Source organism: Acinonyx jubatus, chromosome E3 (genome assembly GCF_027475565.1).
Source record: "Acinonyx jubatus isolate Ajub_Pintada_27869175 chromosome E3, VMU_Ajub_asm_v1.0, whole genome shotgun sequence".
NCBI classification, from domain to species: Eukaryota; Metazoa; Chordata; class Mammalia; order Carnivora; family Felidae; genus Acinonyx; species Acinonyx jubatus.
In genome coordinates, this window is record NC_069398.1 from 27,873,116 (window position 1) to 27,886,933 (window position 13,818).

At 50.6% G+C, this 13,818-nt stretch overlaps 1 protein-coding gene across 7 annotated transcripts in view; it reads right to left on the reverse strand.

Annotated features, from left to right (window-relative positions):
* Positions 1-13,818, reverse strand: part of CUX1 (cut like homeobox 1) — a 375,851-nt gene that overhangs the window by 302,773 nt on the left and 59,260 nt on the right. The window lies entirely within an intron of this gene.

Sequence of the window (13,818 nt, forward strand, 5' to 3'; positions counted from 1 at the left end):
CCTGCTCGTGGACCCCACCCCCGCGCTTTAAATGCTCACGGGGGTCCCGGAGCCAATCGGCGTGGGACCTGTCAAATCCGACTGCTGGAATAAAAATGGAAAGGCCGAGTGGCAGCCGTAACATGGAATTTCCTTGTTTTTATTAGTTTAAGGCTCTTAAAGAGTAACTTTTACATTGGGGAAAACTTTTCAAATATGTACTACTTGAAACTTAGATCCAGTTACTTCTCACATGTTTTCAATCACTCTGCTTGCCAATTTTACTAGTTATCAGAAGACATTTGCAGTTTAAAGCAGGGGAATGGGCTTCCCCCTCCCAGTACATCTGCCCTTTCCCGGGGTGACCTCACCCCGCTGGATCCCCAAGCCGGCCGGCTGCCAGAAAGGCCCAACGGGGCAGCCCGGGGAGTGCTACTGGGTCTCACAGCTGGAGGACAGAGCCCTGGCGGTGCAGGGACACCTGAGTAAGGATTGTTTTTTTTCGAACACTGGTAAAGCCCAGCTTGTTGCCACGTGGATGTATCCAGGAACACGCGTCGCTTACTCAATTTTCAGTCCCTGCAGCTAAGGCCACCATGGAGGCTTGGGGACCATAATGGGCTGGCCGTGCTACGTCCTGGCCGTTACTCAGAGCTGAGGCCGCCTGTGATCTTTAAACCAGCAAATCTCCTAGTTCTTCACCGCGAGGCCCTTGTCTGTTCTTGTGACGCTCACCTAGCACACCCGGGAGTGGCTACGCTTCCAAGGGTCAGACCACAGAGGTCTCCTATCCAATGGCCTGCAGCTCCGCGTTGTGGCCCAGAGAACAGAGAGGGGCAGGGGGAGTTTGAAACCTCATTGAAAACAAAATGAAACACACACACACACGTGTCCTAAATAGTTGGCTTGATGTAAATTCAGAGCAAGGCCTAGTAAGACGACAGGTGCACTGGGTGTGTGGGCTGGAAGGAGGCTGTGCCTCCTGTGTGCTCTTTACTGCACACGTGGTCGCGGGAGCGCCACTTCCTGCTGATCCACGTCCACTCAGGGGCCCCGGGGAGCTGGGCTGCATCTTGGCGGGGCCTGCCTGCCGGCCCGTGGGCATAAAGAATAGTACGGACTCCTCCTGAGAGATCATGGGGTTGGGGGGGTGGCAAATGGCTATCGGTCTGCACCTTCCCCATCAACGCCAAAAGGCAAGCGAATCCTCTCAAGTGACAAACTTCAGATGTAGTTAGGGACAGGCTCCAAATTTCCGGCATCAACATTTATTTTTAATCGAGCCGATTTTTTTTTTTTTTTCATTTCGAAACCTGTTAATTCCATGACTGAGAATTCATCAAGTTTCAGGCTGGAATTAATTTTAGCAACCGCTTTGTACCAAAAATATTAGTAGATGGAGCTGTGGAACTGGCCTCCTTCGCACACTGTCATTGCCAAGTCTGTGTGTTCACGTTCCTTTCGGAGAGTGTGGTTCACGCCAACAGAGTTCTGAAGTCGGCGAGCTCTGTCCCCTCCCGAGGAGCACGCAGGGCTGTGGAAGTGGGGCTGGCCATCTGCTCACCGGCCCTTCTTACACACAGCTGTGTCCCCTCCCCACCCAGGGTGGGGACTGTCACCGCACACACCCATCCGCCTTTCACCGAAGGCACAAGGATGACACACGTACTCTGGGTGGGAGCCTGTCCCCAGGGTGACAGGTAGGGCTTTATTCTCACATCTGCCCGCTTGCTGATCTTCCCGAACCTTACCCCCGCGAGTAAGTGTGCCCGCCTGGGAGGCCGCCTGCAGGAGTGAGAGAGCTCCACGTCGGGAGGCTGTCGACTGGCGTCCGCCCTCCCGAAACAGGCTATCTGGCTTCATTTTATTGGTGATACAAGAAAACATGGCCCCTGAGTCAGCAGGGACGGCCTCGCACACACTGCCCCCAGTGTCACCACCACAATCTGGCAACAGTAACCACCTCTGATTCTGCCTAAAGACCTAATCCCCGTGACACCTCTTAGAGGGCGGCTCTGACCTGCAGGTCGCTGCACGGAGCTACTCGGGTTCCACTGTGAAGGGTTCAGAATTTCGGGGCCTCAGTCCTTCCTCCCCTAGAATTGTAAGGACACGGGTTCTTCTTGTCGCCCCGAGGCTGAGCCCAGCTGGTCACGCAGCAAAGCTTACTGACACCCCTCCCCACAGACAAGCACTCTCCGCTGAACAGAACACCCCCATCGCAGCCATATCAAAGCTTCAGGTTCCTTTTGTCCAAATATAATCCACACCCAACACCCCCGGTCTCTTCTTTGGGCCACACCAGTCCTCAAAGAGCAGCCAGTACCCAGGGCCGGGCTTGCCCCGGCTACCAGGCCCGAAAGGGCTTTGCCATCAGGATTCCCACCCACCGTGGCTTGTAACGGCGGGGGGGGGGGCTCACGGATTAGCTCCACCTTTTCCTTCATGTCACCAGGAAAAGCGATGCCCACGTAACTTCTACAATGTCCAGCATCTAAGGAACCTGGAAAGCTGGCTGGAGCTCAGCCTGGGACGGAACTTGGCTCGTGCGGCTTAGCAAGGCCACCATCCTCCCTGCACGCGGACGTAACCCAGGCAGGGACTGCCCGGGGGAGCACACTGCAGGGCTGCGGGGACTACGCTGTAGTTTAACAGTCACCAGGGCCAGGGCTCTTTGCTCCAGAGACACCCTTCAGGAGCCCCCACGCTGCTTAAACGCTTCTCCTCCCCAGGAGCACCCCCCCCCCCCGTATGATTTATCCATTGGGAGTCTCATTTAAGCCTGCATTCAAGCCTGCCATTACTTATGAATCGGAGGGCCTGCCAAAGTCCAAACCCCGCTCTGCACTCGGTGCTCCATTGCCAGAGCATTTCCAGTCTTCAGAGCCTGGACCATAATTCACACAGTTACACGTCTGAATGAAATTCTGGTCACACCTTGCATAACTTTCTGGAGAACTAGAATACCTCCAGACTTGTTAGCAGATTTAAATTAAAAACAACAACAACAACAACAACAACAACAACAACAACAACAAAACAGGGGCCCCTGCATGGTTCGGTCGATTAAGTGTCTGTTTGACTCTTGATTTCGGCTCACGTCATGATCTCGCGGTTCGTGGGTTCAAGCCCCACGTCCGAGCTCTGCTCTGATGGCACAGGACCTTCTTGGGATTCTCTCTCTCTTTGTCCCTTCCTCACTCACACTGTCTCTCTCAAAATAAATCAACATTAAACACACACACACACACACACACACACACACACACACAATCCCCATATAAAACATTTTCCTACCAGGCAACCTCACCATGGTGACAAGGTCCCATACCCGTACAACCTCCTAAGTGTGCAAAGCACAGACATGGGCCCAAACAGTAGCGTGGATTTTGGAGCAAAGAGTGTGCCCCTTATTTACAGCGTCTCCAAAGCATTGCAGGCTCTAACTTGAATATATATTTCACACAGTACCAAAACTTTTAAATATCCACGAGAAGATTTCATTTTTATAGGCAATAAACATTAAATCTAAAGGGCTAGAACATAAAAAGTGTTTTAATGCTATATAAATCACCTTTCCCTAGACAGACTAAATCTCCGAAGGTTTTAAGGACTGCAGTATAAATTTTTATGGCAAATTATCTACATAGAAATTATCTGCATGAGATGTGCATTCCTGTCTCATTTACATAGTGCTGACAATCTTTTCCGCCCCTACAGCCAATCCAGTTCGGGGGACTCCAACAAACAGGGGAAATACAAGAGCCCGAGCCAGGCGGGGATCCCCCCTTCCTTCTCTGTGCCCATTGAGCCTACCTTCGATGCAACGAGGTCTATGCATCATTCCACAAAAGTCTCTGGCTAACCCTCAGCCCAAATGGGTATGGCTGCCCCAAGGATGAAAGGAACATTCACAGGCTGGGCCCCAGGTATGCTTCCTGCCGAGTTTCTTGTGGGCCAGGGCCAGCCTGCTCGATGCCCCCGGAACTGGTGTTGTAAGAACTTTCTATGTACGAGGCAAGTCTTTCGCACATGGTTTTGTCTTCCATGTGAACATTTTCAAAGGAATCCCTATCGAAGTAGAAATTAGGACCATTCTATCAAAGATAAATGGGATCATGTTAGGAAGCAACATTTTCTTATATGGTGAGTTATAAAATTTACAACCTGCCACCCAAAATGCAAGGAGACTGACAGTTTCTATTCCCTCTTAAGAGTTATTTTCTTGGGAATGCAAGCTGGTGCAGCCACTCTGGAAAACAGTATGAAGGTTCCTCAAAAAACTAAAAATAGAACTACCCTAGGACCCAGCAACTGCACTACTAGGCATTTATCCATGGGATACAGGCGTGCTGTTTCAAAGAGACACAGGCACCCCCATGTTTATAGCAGCACTATCGACAATAGCCAAAGTATGGAAAGAGCCCAAATGCCCATCGATGGATGAATGCATAAAGAAGATGTGGTCTATATACACAATGGAGTATTACTCGGCAATCAAAAAGAATGAAATCTTGCCATTTGCGACTACGTGGATGGAACTGGAGGGTATTATGCTAAGTGAAATCAGTCAGTCAGAGAAAGACAAAAATCATATGACTTCACTCATGAGGACTTTTAGAGACAAAACAGATGAACATAAGGGAAGGGAAATAAAAATAATATAAAAATAGGGAGGGAGACAAAACAAAAGAGACTCATAAATATGGAGAACAAACTGAGGGTTACTGGAGGGGTTGTGGGAGGGGGGATGGGCTAAATGGGTAAGGGGCACTAAGGAATCTACCCGTGAAATCATTGTTGCACAATATAGTAACTAATTTGGATGTAAATTAAAAAAAATTAAATTAAATTTTTTTTAAAAAGTTATTTTCTGGGGACGCCTGGGTGGCTCAGTCCATTGAGCGTCCGACTTCGGCTCAGGTCATGATCTCACGACTCTTGAGTTCGAGCTCCACATCGGGCTCTGTGCTGACAGCTCAGAGTCTGGAGCCTGCTTCGGGTTCTGTGGTTCCCTCTCTCTCTGCCCCTCCCCCACTTGCATTCTGTCTCTCAAAAATGAATAAATATTAAAAAAATTAAAAATTAAAAAAAAAAGACTTATTTTCTGGTAACAGAACAAGAAGTAACAGTAAACATCCCTGCTTTCTGGCCTGCTATTAATCTTAGCCGTCCGAGGAAGGAAAAAGAGAGAAGGTTTCTGGAAATATTCTCTGTATTGGTTTTATCCACATAATAAATATTAAAGTTAATTTTTTGTGCCTCTCATCTAGGATGGTTTTAGGTCCTTTAATGGTCTAAAAATTTAAATACCGCTCTCCTTCATATTCTTGCAGGGCCTAATTAAACAAAAATAGATCTAGCACCACAGAATTCTGCACAAGAAATGAGAAAGGGAAGAAGTATTTTGGCAAAGGGGCACCCATTTTAACGGACTCTCGCTTGAATGTAGACGCGTTAACAAGGGCCTGACGGCAAGGGAAAGGACACTTTAAGAGCATTTTTCAATTAAACAGTCACTTTCTCCTGAAATAAAAATCCACACAGATTTTTAGGCTGCATATAACAGAGTAATGACGAGCCCATTTCCTCTGGCTCATTACAAAATTTTCTTGTTGAAGTGACAGTTTCTGCCCTGGACGGCTAAATGAGGGTAATTAGAAGCCCACAGTAAGTTTCGAAAAACAGAACCACCAGAAGACGCTCCAGAATATGGTACCACAGCGCTCTGCTTTGCAAATGAAGGCACTAACATTTTCTCTCCAGATTAAACGACACTTGATGCCAGCTAAAGGCAGCTTGTGTATCTTATTTAAAATGTGCTAAACCATTACCAAATGGGAGAGAAAGGAGCAACACCAAAACCTAAGATGAAAAGAATCTGACTGACAAACTGCCTCTCAGAGCTGTTTTCTCAAGGGGTCCACCGTTCTCCGCTTGCCACTGGTCAGCTCAGAGCGAGGAAAGGGACAGGACGTGGACGGCCTCGCCATTTAGACCCATGAAGGATGCTCCTGGTGTCTGACTCCTTCAAAGACCATCGGGTGAGTCCCTCGCCTCTGGTGGGTCCGTTTGTGGGGACAAAAAGCTAAAATGAGCCCTGCCAATACCCACACGGGGCTTCCAGTCTACGGTCTATGTGAAACAAAATAAGGCAACCCCGCTCATCCACAGCAGCGGCAACAACAAAGCCTTACATAGGATACACTTTAGCATTTACTGACACTATGCAGTGGAAGAGACGATGAAAAAAAATGAGCAGGTGTTCTCTGTACAGAAATTCAACGCCCACACCAACTGGTTTAAAAACCCAAATGTCACAATGCCTTTGAATTTGGGGGGGGGGACAAAAACTGCAGACTATCACCCCAAATTTAATATCTGAACCCAACAGCCCCAAATTTGGAAACCAAATGCCACCATCTCCTTGAATCCTTCTCTGTTCTCCCCTGCCTGTCCTCTGTGTCACACGGCACGTGGCACATTCTGTGCAGCTTTCAGTTACTAGTGGGTCCTCTTGGCCCTACTAAACACAGCTCCTAGGAGACGGGAGCTGTCTCATTTTCCCTCGGACTCCCCGGAAGCCTCTAGCACAGGTCAGAAATACACACCCATCATCAAGTGAATCTTCGTCCGATATGCATTCTTAGAAGGTCCGATTCTGGGAGCTCGTTTTAAACAGCCAACTTCCCTGGGGTAGAGTTCTCAATGAATGATTGCACCAAGTGTGTCTGGTGTCTACACCTAACAGTTAAATATCTTCGAGAACAGAATCACAGGATCTGCAGCAAACGTGAAAGATCTTTCCATAGGAAAATGTTCAAAACGCGATACAAAAACATTAAAAAAAAAAAAATAGCAAAAAAAAAAAAAAAATCTGCTAAGTGATCTAACGCTAAATAAGAATGAAGACATCCTACTTAAGTGACAAAAGAGGAGTCGAAAATAAGAAGCAAGCAGCAGCTTAGACAATGTCAAACCACACTTCAGAAATAAAAAAGACCTCACAGCGTGTCAAGTGAGAGGGGGCAGGTGGCAGTGACCACAGCCATGGAAAAGTCCGAGGTTAACGAGCCCAGTTCACGAAGTCTATAAGGACTTAAAAATTCGAAGAAATGCAATTCAGAAAACAGGAACGTAGATTTGTGTTCTAGCAGGGAGAATACACACAAAAGAGACTGGAGCTCATGTTTCTCTTTTAAGAGACCCTCCCTTTTGCCCCAGACTAACCCACAAAAGCAGCAACTTAAAAATGTAAGGCATGTGTATCGCTCTGACCCCAGTAAATCCAGCGCAGGGCTCTGCCAGGTGCTTCGCCCCCTCCAGCCCTGACTCCTGCCCACGAAAGTAGGCTTGGCTGTCCGGCCAGGTTGGACCCAAGGCAGGAGAGATGGGGCTTCCGGGGATAAGAGCCCTCCTGTCGGTCTGCTCGGACCAAGCTCTCGTGTCCCCATTTGGGTCACTGTCTGGACCTTTGTTACCTCTGGAACCGCCGCCCTGCCCTTCTTTGACCAGTGCCCACTTACCCCACTGTGCCAGGATGGGGCTCCTGCTCTGAGCCGACAGCGTCCCCAGCGCCCCCACTCTTTAGGTCCCCGAACACTGCCAGCTTCAGGTCTCCTTGTCCTGCCTGCCTGTCATCCACGTGAGGCCGCCCTGGTGCGAAAACCTGTTCATCTGTGACCCCGTTTTTCCCAGCACTCTCTTCTTCTAGTCCTTTCCTGCCACTGGCTTTCCTTCTCCCCAGATCATTTGGGACGCCCCACTTTCAGGATTTACTTTCAGGGCGGCCATCTCTCTACTATAAAGACCCTGGTATCCCATCTGGGCTGAGCAGGGGTAGGAAAGCTTGGATCTCCAGAAAACAGAGCACCTCCAATCACTATTTATGACAGGAGGTTCACGCCACCCTGCATGCAGCCAGCAATACTGTATTTGCAACGGCAGAGTTCCTCCTAAGAAATTATTGCCTGAACACTTCACTATTTCATGAATCCTTGAAAGCTGAAAGTGAGTACAAAACGAAAGGAAGGGGGAAAACAAAACCCAAAAGCTAGTGTGCGCCTGGAGACAAAGTCGTGGCACAGAGTAAAAGACCTGGATTGGAATGGCACAGCCACCCTCGGGGGAAAAATTCTCTCTCTGAGCATCAATTTCCTAATCCGCAAAACAGGAGTGATACTAAGTGTATGGAGTTTTCTGAGAACTGATTCAATTCAGCAAGCTTTAATGACCGTCTCCCGTGTGCCGGATCCCGGGGAGAAAGACTGAGCCTCGTTCATTCATTCGTCTGTTCGCGCAGTTTGGGAAGTGAAATCACCACAGGGAACACGATCTTCAGGCTGACGGTGTATGGGGGAAGGGCAGTAAACCAGTTAAGTGTTAAGGACTTTTATTTACAAGCAAACACGAATATAAGCACGTGTATGTAAATCCGAAAGCTAACATGAGTTTAGTTTAACAGCCAGGGGAATTAAATGAGATGAAACATGTTGCCAGGCACAAGGAAAACACTTACGAATGTTTAGTGAGGGGTGTGTGGGTGGCTCGGTCAGTGGAGTGTCCGACTCTGGATTTCTGGATTTCAGCTCAGGTCATGATCTTATGGCTAATGAGGTCGAGCCCCCATCAGTCTCCACACTAGCAGTGCGGACGGGGCCTGACTGGGATTCTCTCTCTCTCTCTCTCTCTCTCTCTCTCTCTCTCTGCCCACCCCCACCCCTGCCCAGCTCATTCTCTTTCTTTCTTTCAAAGGAAATAAATAAACTCGAAGAAAAAAAGTTTGGTGAACTGTCTTTCAGTGAGCTTTCTCCTGGAAATCCCTAAATTCAACTCTATATAACTTAACACATCAGTTATTTAGCCTTGCGTGTGCTCTCCTGGAGTGAGCGTACTGAGGTCCCCATGACCGCTGAGCTGCACATAAGCCAAAAGGCACCTGAGAACTGAAAGCTTCTAAGCAAAATCAAGGTCGTTGTCATCACTAGGTACTGTTTGGTTTGGGTACTAAGAGTAAGAAATGCCGTTTGAGAACAAATGCGGCTCAGGAGCTTGTACTGAGCAGTGGTTGAGGGTCCCGCCCCACTCGCTGGCTCCTCCCAGAGGCCCCCGTCAGGGCCGGGGGGGTGTCCGTGGCCCAGGGTCCATGCAGGTGGTCTCAAGGCTGATGCCAGTGTCTTGGGTGGCTCTCGCCCTCTTTGTCAACACACAGTTCAGAGGGGAAGGGACAGAGGACTGGGCGGTTACAAAGAGGGGAAGCGGGGAGGCAGTGCTGCCAGCACCCCCAACGCCCCAAGTCAGGGCCTCCCTCTCCCGAATCTCTGAGTCACAGAGCTCCTTTAGAGCCTCACCTCCAGCGTCCACCAGCCCAGAGGCGACCCCCCACCCTGCCGTGATCCCGTTCGCAAGAACACCTATTCTCGGGCACAACTGCTTTCCCAGATCTGTGCCCCGGATGGGGTGGGGGCCGCGCTGTGGCAGAGTCCCGGGGTCCCAGAGTCCCGAAACCCCGGCAGGCCAGGAAACGTGTGAGCCTCAGGCTGCCTCCAAATCCCAACAGGGCACAGGTGACCCAGAGCCAGCGGGAGGAAAGGGACGGCAATGGCCGTGTGCGGGGCCTCCCACAAAAGCCAGAGCCAGAGCCCACCTGACCCCCCCCGAGGGGGGGGGGGGCGCTGCTGCATCCTTGGGGACAAAAATCCAACTTCAGCCAGGCTGGGGTCCACACTTACAAGACCGGAACCTTCCAAACCCACACTGCTCGTGGGGGTCCTCACACGGGACTGTAACCGTTCAGTGAGCAGTTTGGGAGGAGGGTACTGTTGGGCCCCCCCGCCAGGAGTGCTGAGTGTGGCTGAGTCAACAGTAGAGTCAGCGCAAAGAGCCGGCGCCCCTCGCAAGGGGAGTCCCTGCAGGCTCCCAAGGCTGGGACTGACGTCCGGCAAGGCCTCTGCGCTCACGCCCACACAGAGACCTGGGTCTGTCAGGAGACAGGAGAGGCCTGAGCAACTTCACCTGCCACTCCCGGAGTGTCTTCCCAGGGGGTCACAGGGACCCTGGGGCCAGAACCGCTACCAGCACCTCACTTTCCTCCTCGTGAGGGATGACTCAGTTGGAAGACGCGAAGAGCTCAGACTGGTCCCCGGCACACAGAGCAAACATCCCCTAAGCGTGAGCCTGGGTTTTCCGTCAGAAAGAGCCAGGCAAAACATCCTTGGAACGCGTGGATATTTACCGGCTAATCCACAAGATACAGAGAGGACGTCCTGACGGCACCGAGCTGGGCCTTGAAGGGCCAGGGAACTCTGAGGTCTTCGATGCCTTCTCTCTCCCCTCTTCCCCTTCGGCCCAGCCATGGGAGGGACTGCTTCTCCTACAGCGTCCATCCAGAGGCCTCGAGATACCCCCCCTGACTGTCACCACTGACAAACCACTGTCCTCTCTGCCTGAATGCTGTCCAGGGGGATGTGGGCACGCGCCTCGTGCACCGCCCCCCGAGGAGGGCAGGGCGCCCCTGTACCTGAAGCTATCGATGCTCCTCGGGGGACTGGAAGATTTCTCCCCGCCTCCAGCCAAAGGAAACAGACCTCAAAACGCCGGCCACATGAAAGACTCGTGTGTAAAAATAATTCAGTTCAACAAGTATTTCCGCTACATGCAAATCACAGAAGTAGGCGCTGCAGAGGGCACACACACACAGAAGAGAGGAAGCTGGTGCTTCAAAGCGCCTGAAACCCAGTGAGGAAGCGAGGAGACCAGAGTGAGCGGAACGCTCCAGAGAAGAGCATTCTGTGGCTCTGGCACCACCACAACTAGGCAGAAGTGGAGCCCAGCATTCCAGAAGGCAAGGGGGAAAACGGCTTCGAATCACTGAAGATCTCATTAGAACAAATCCCCTGTTTATCCAACATCTGTGGTGTCACTGTGTAAATATCCATTAAAGTGCCAAATCAAGTATTAAGCACTTCTATGCTAAAGTCAATGTTCTATAATGCACAGGACTTTGCAAAAAGGAGGGGGGGAAAGGACATTAAACAGAATTAACGGTAATCCATGAAATTGACAACCGCGTGTATTCCGTTCTCAGAGCCCCACCTAAAAGCTCTGATCTGCTCTCCTGGAGAAGCCTGCTTTCCCAGGCACTCCTCGCAGGAGACTGTGCAACACTCACCTACCCTGCCGGGGGGTTGAACAATCACCTTTCCAAAACTGCACCTGGTCTCTGAGACGAGCCCCCTCCCCAGAGCACACTGCCTTCCCTACCCCTCTACAAACCAGCGCTGCGGCAATTACAGGGCAGAGAAAAGCACATATCAAACCGTGGGAGAAAAGCAAGGAGTTCTGGCATCAGATTATTTCTGGGAATCTATCAGGAGGACTCTTAACTACAGATAAGACGAGAGATCTCGAGGTCTGTGGCCAGGGACTCCATTCCCCCGAATTTCTCAATAGCATCTGGTACACCGTGGGGGCTCTCTAACATGAGCTAATAAAAGCACAACAATAAACAGAAGTAGCCTTCTGAACTAAAGCCAACTCTGTCTGCATGTACATATTATAAAAATCGCACGCAAGCCAACAATTTCTATATTATGTTAGTTTCATCCCAATATAATTTCAATAGCTCTATTGTAAACAGAAATTACTGGCAGAGTTCTGATTAAAAAGATGGCAACGTTCCGTATTCAGACCGTGTGACAGACTCACCCCGTAATATAAGTAACTTGATCAAAAAAAAAACAAAACAAACAAAAAAACCCAGGGTGATGAGCACCATTCCTCCACACAAAAAATCGGTGAGATAGAAAGATTAAATGAACAACCATCCCCTTCACAGCCTAAAAATTTTAAAACTGAGCCTGTAAGGTTGGGGCTGGGAATCAGTCAATGATCTGGATTCTCTGGTCCCCGTTTGCAGCGACTCAGAGCTTTGTTGTTAAACAACAAAGGGGACATAACACCACACAGAGGTGCTGTTTCTTAGAACAGTGGGGGCTTCACAAGCCTGATTCTCAAATCCCAGGATATCCTGAGGTGGGGGATTCCGGGCCTCCAGAGACTCCAGAGGTCACCAGGTCATCACGAAAGGAAGATCCCGATCAAGGAGCCCGGATGGGAGCAGGGACCACACACACTGTGGTGCGTAGTTGGCTCCTCCTGGAACACCCGCCTCAGTGGCTCCTGTCCCGAGCACCTACACGCAGCTCTGCACAGGGTCCCGGGTTTCCGGGTTTCAAAGTCGAAGGGTAATGGGAGGCGCCCCCAGACTCAGGTTCTGAGTGGGAGACCAGGAAGGGCAGGCACCCTGACTTCATTTCCATGCACGGCTTCCCTGGCGATCCTTTTTTTTTCCTACAATGAAGTCGCACCGATGGTATTTGATGACCGTTGCAAATTTCCACTTTTTTTTTTTTTTTCAAATTTCAGGAAAATAGGTCTCTGAAACGAGACACTTAGGGTAAGTAGGCTAAACCGAAAGCTGTGGGGGGGGGGGGGGGTGCTCCACGGTGTCACTGTCAGCTGGTCATCAGCCCTCTAGCAGGGAACGTTAGGAACTAGCCACTGGCGCCTCACCGAGTTAGTGGGCTGGCTTACATGCGTGCTCATGGATTTACTAGCCTCATCGGCCTCTTCCATTCCCCAACCCTGTAAGGCAGTAACCGTAGAGTGACATGGACCAGCCCTTCCGGACCCAAGCACTGTACTAAGCGTTGTCGCCCTGGGCGTCCGCACTGAGACCCCATCTCCGCCCTGGGCGGGGGGAGGGGGGAGGGGTCCTTTCTCAGTCAAGGACGCTGGCTCAGAGATGGCGAGAACCGTGCCCTGGACCCCACGGCCAGGGCCCAGCTCTGCCAGGTTTCTGAACCAACCTCTCCATCCCCAGATGGCCTGCCTCTCCAGAGGGCAGGGGACAAGGCTATCACAGAAGATGCTCGTCAGCAGGACTCTGCCACTGTGTTTTCCCGCAGAGATGAGGGCAGGCTCCACGTCCATCCTCCTCCCCCCAGCTCGGGGCCTGGTGCCAAGGGCCGCGGTGGGCAGTCAAGGCCAGCAAGGGCGTGATTATCCTCGTGGCTCCTTCGCCCACTGGCGCGCTGCGCTTGCTCAGAAGCACAGGGTCACTTGGCCCCCTTTTGGGAACTGATTTTCTGTATTAGATTCCGACTGTGACTCAGTTCCAGTGTGACAAAGTGACTCGGCCGTCCTGCAGAAGTGCAGGAAGGAGCCAACGTCATTCTTTTTCCCCACTCTGTCTTCACAAACCCCCCCTTCCGGGAGGTTTCTGGATGCCCGAGTGACGCGGAGTTGTTGGTTCCCTTTTCTCTGCAGACCGAATCCCTGATCACATGATTTGGTGGCCCAACAGGTTCTGTCAAATTGCTGAAAAGGCAGAAGAAATTCCTGACAAATCGGGAGCGTCAGAAAATCAATTCCCAAATGCCATGTAATTCACTGACAAGCCCACCGGGGCATTAGTATTGAATGGGAACGGATTTCTTTTCTTAAAAAGGACCAAGATAAGAGCAAGAAACATATTTACATTTTGTCTGCAGAGCCGGGCTCTCGAGCCGGCAAGCAGGAGTAACGAGAACAGCTCGTCACAAACAACTCGGGCCTGCCAGCGATGAAAATTAATGGCAAGGTAAAGAGCTTCTTTTGATGCTGGAAGGGCTCCAGTAAAAACTGGTCTGTACATGGGAACACGGTGTCAGACTAAGAGAGAATCAGCTTGTCTGACTTGTGGTTTTCTTGACAACATTCATCTTCCCTTGGCCTGATACAGGGCAATTAGTGCTTGTCAGCTGAATCATGTGTTATTAAGATCATTCAGGCATTTTT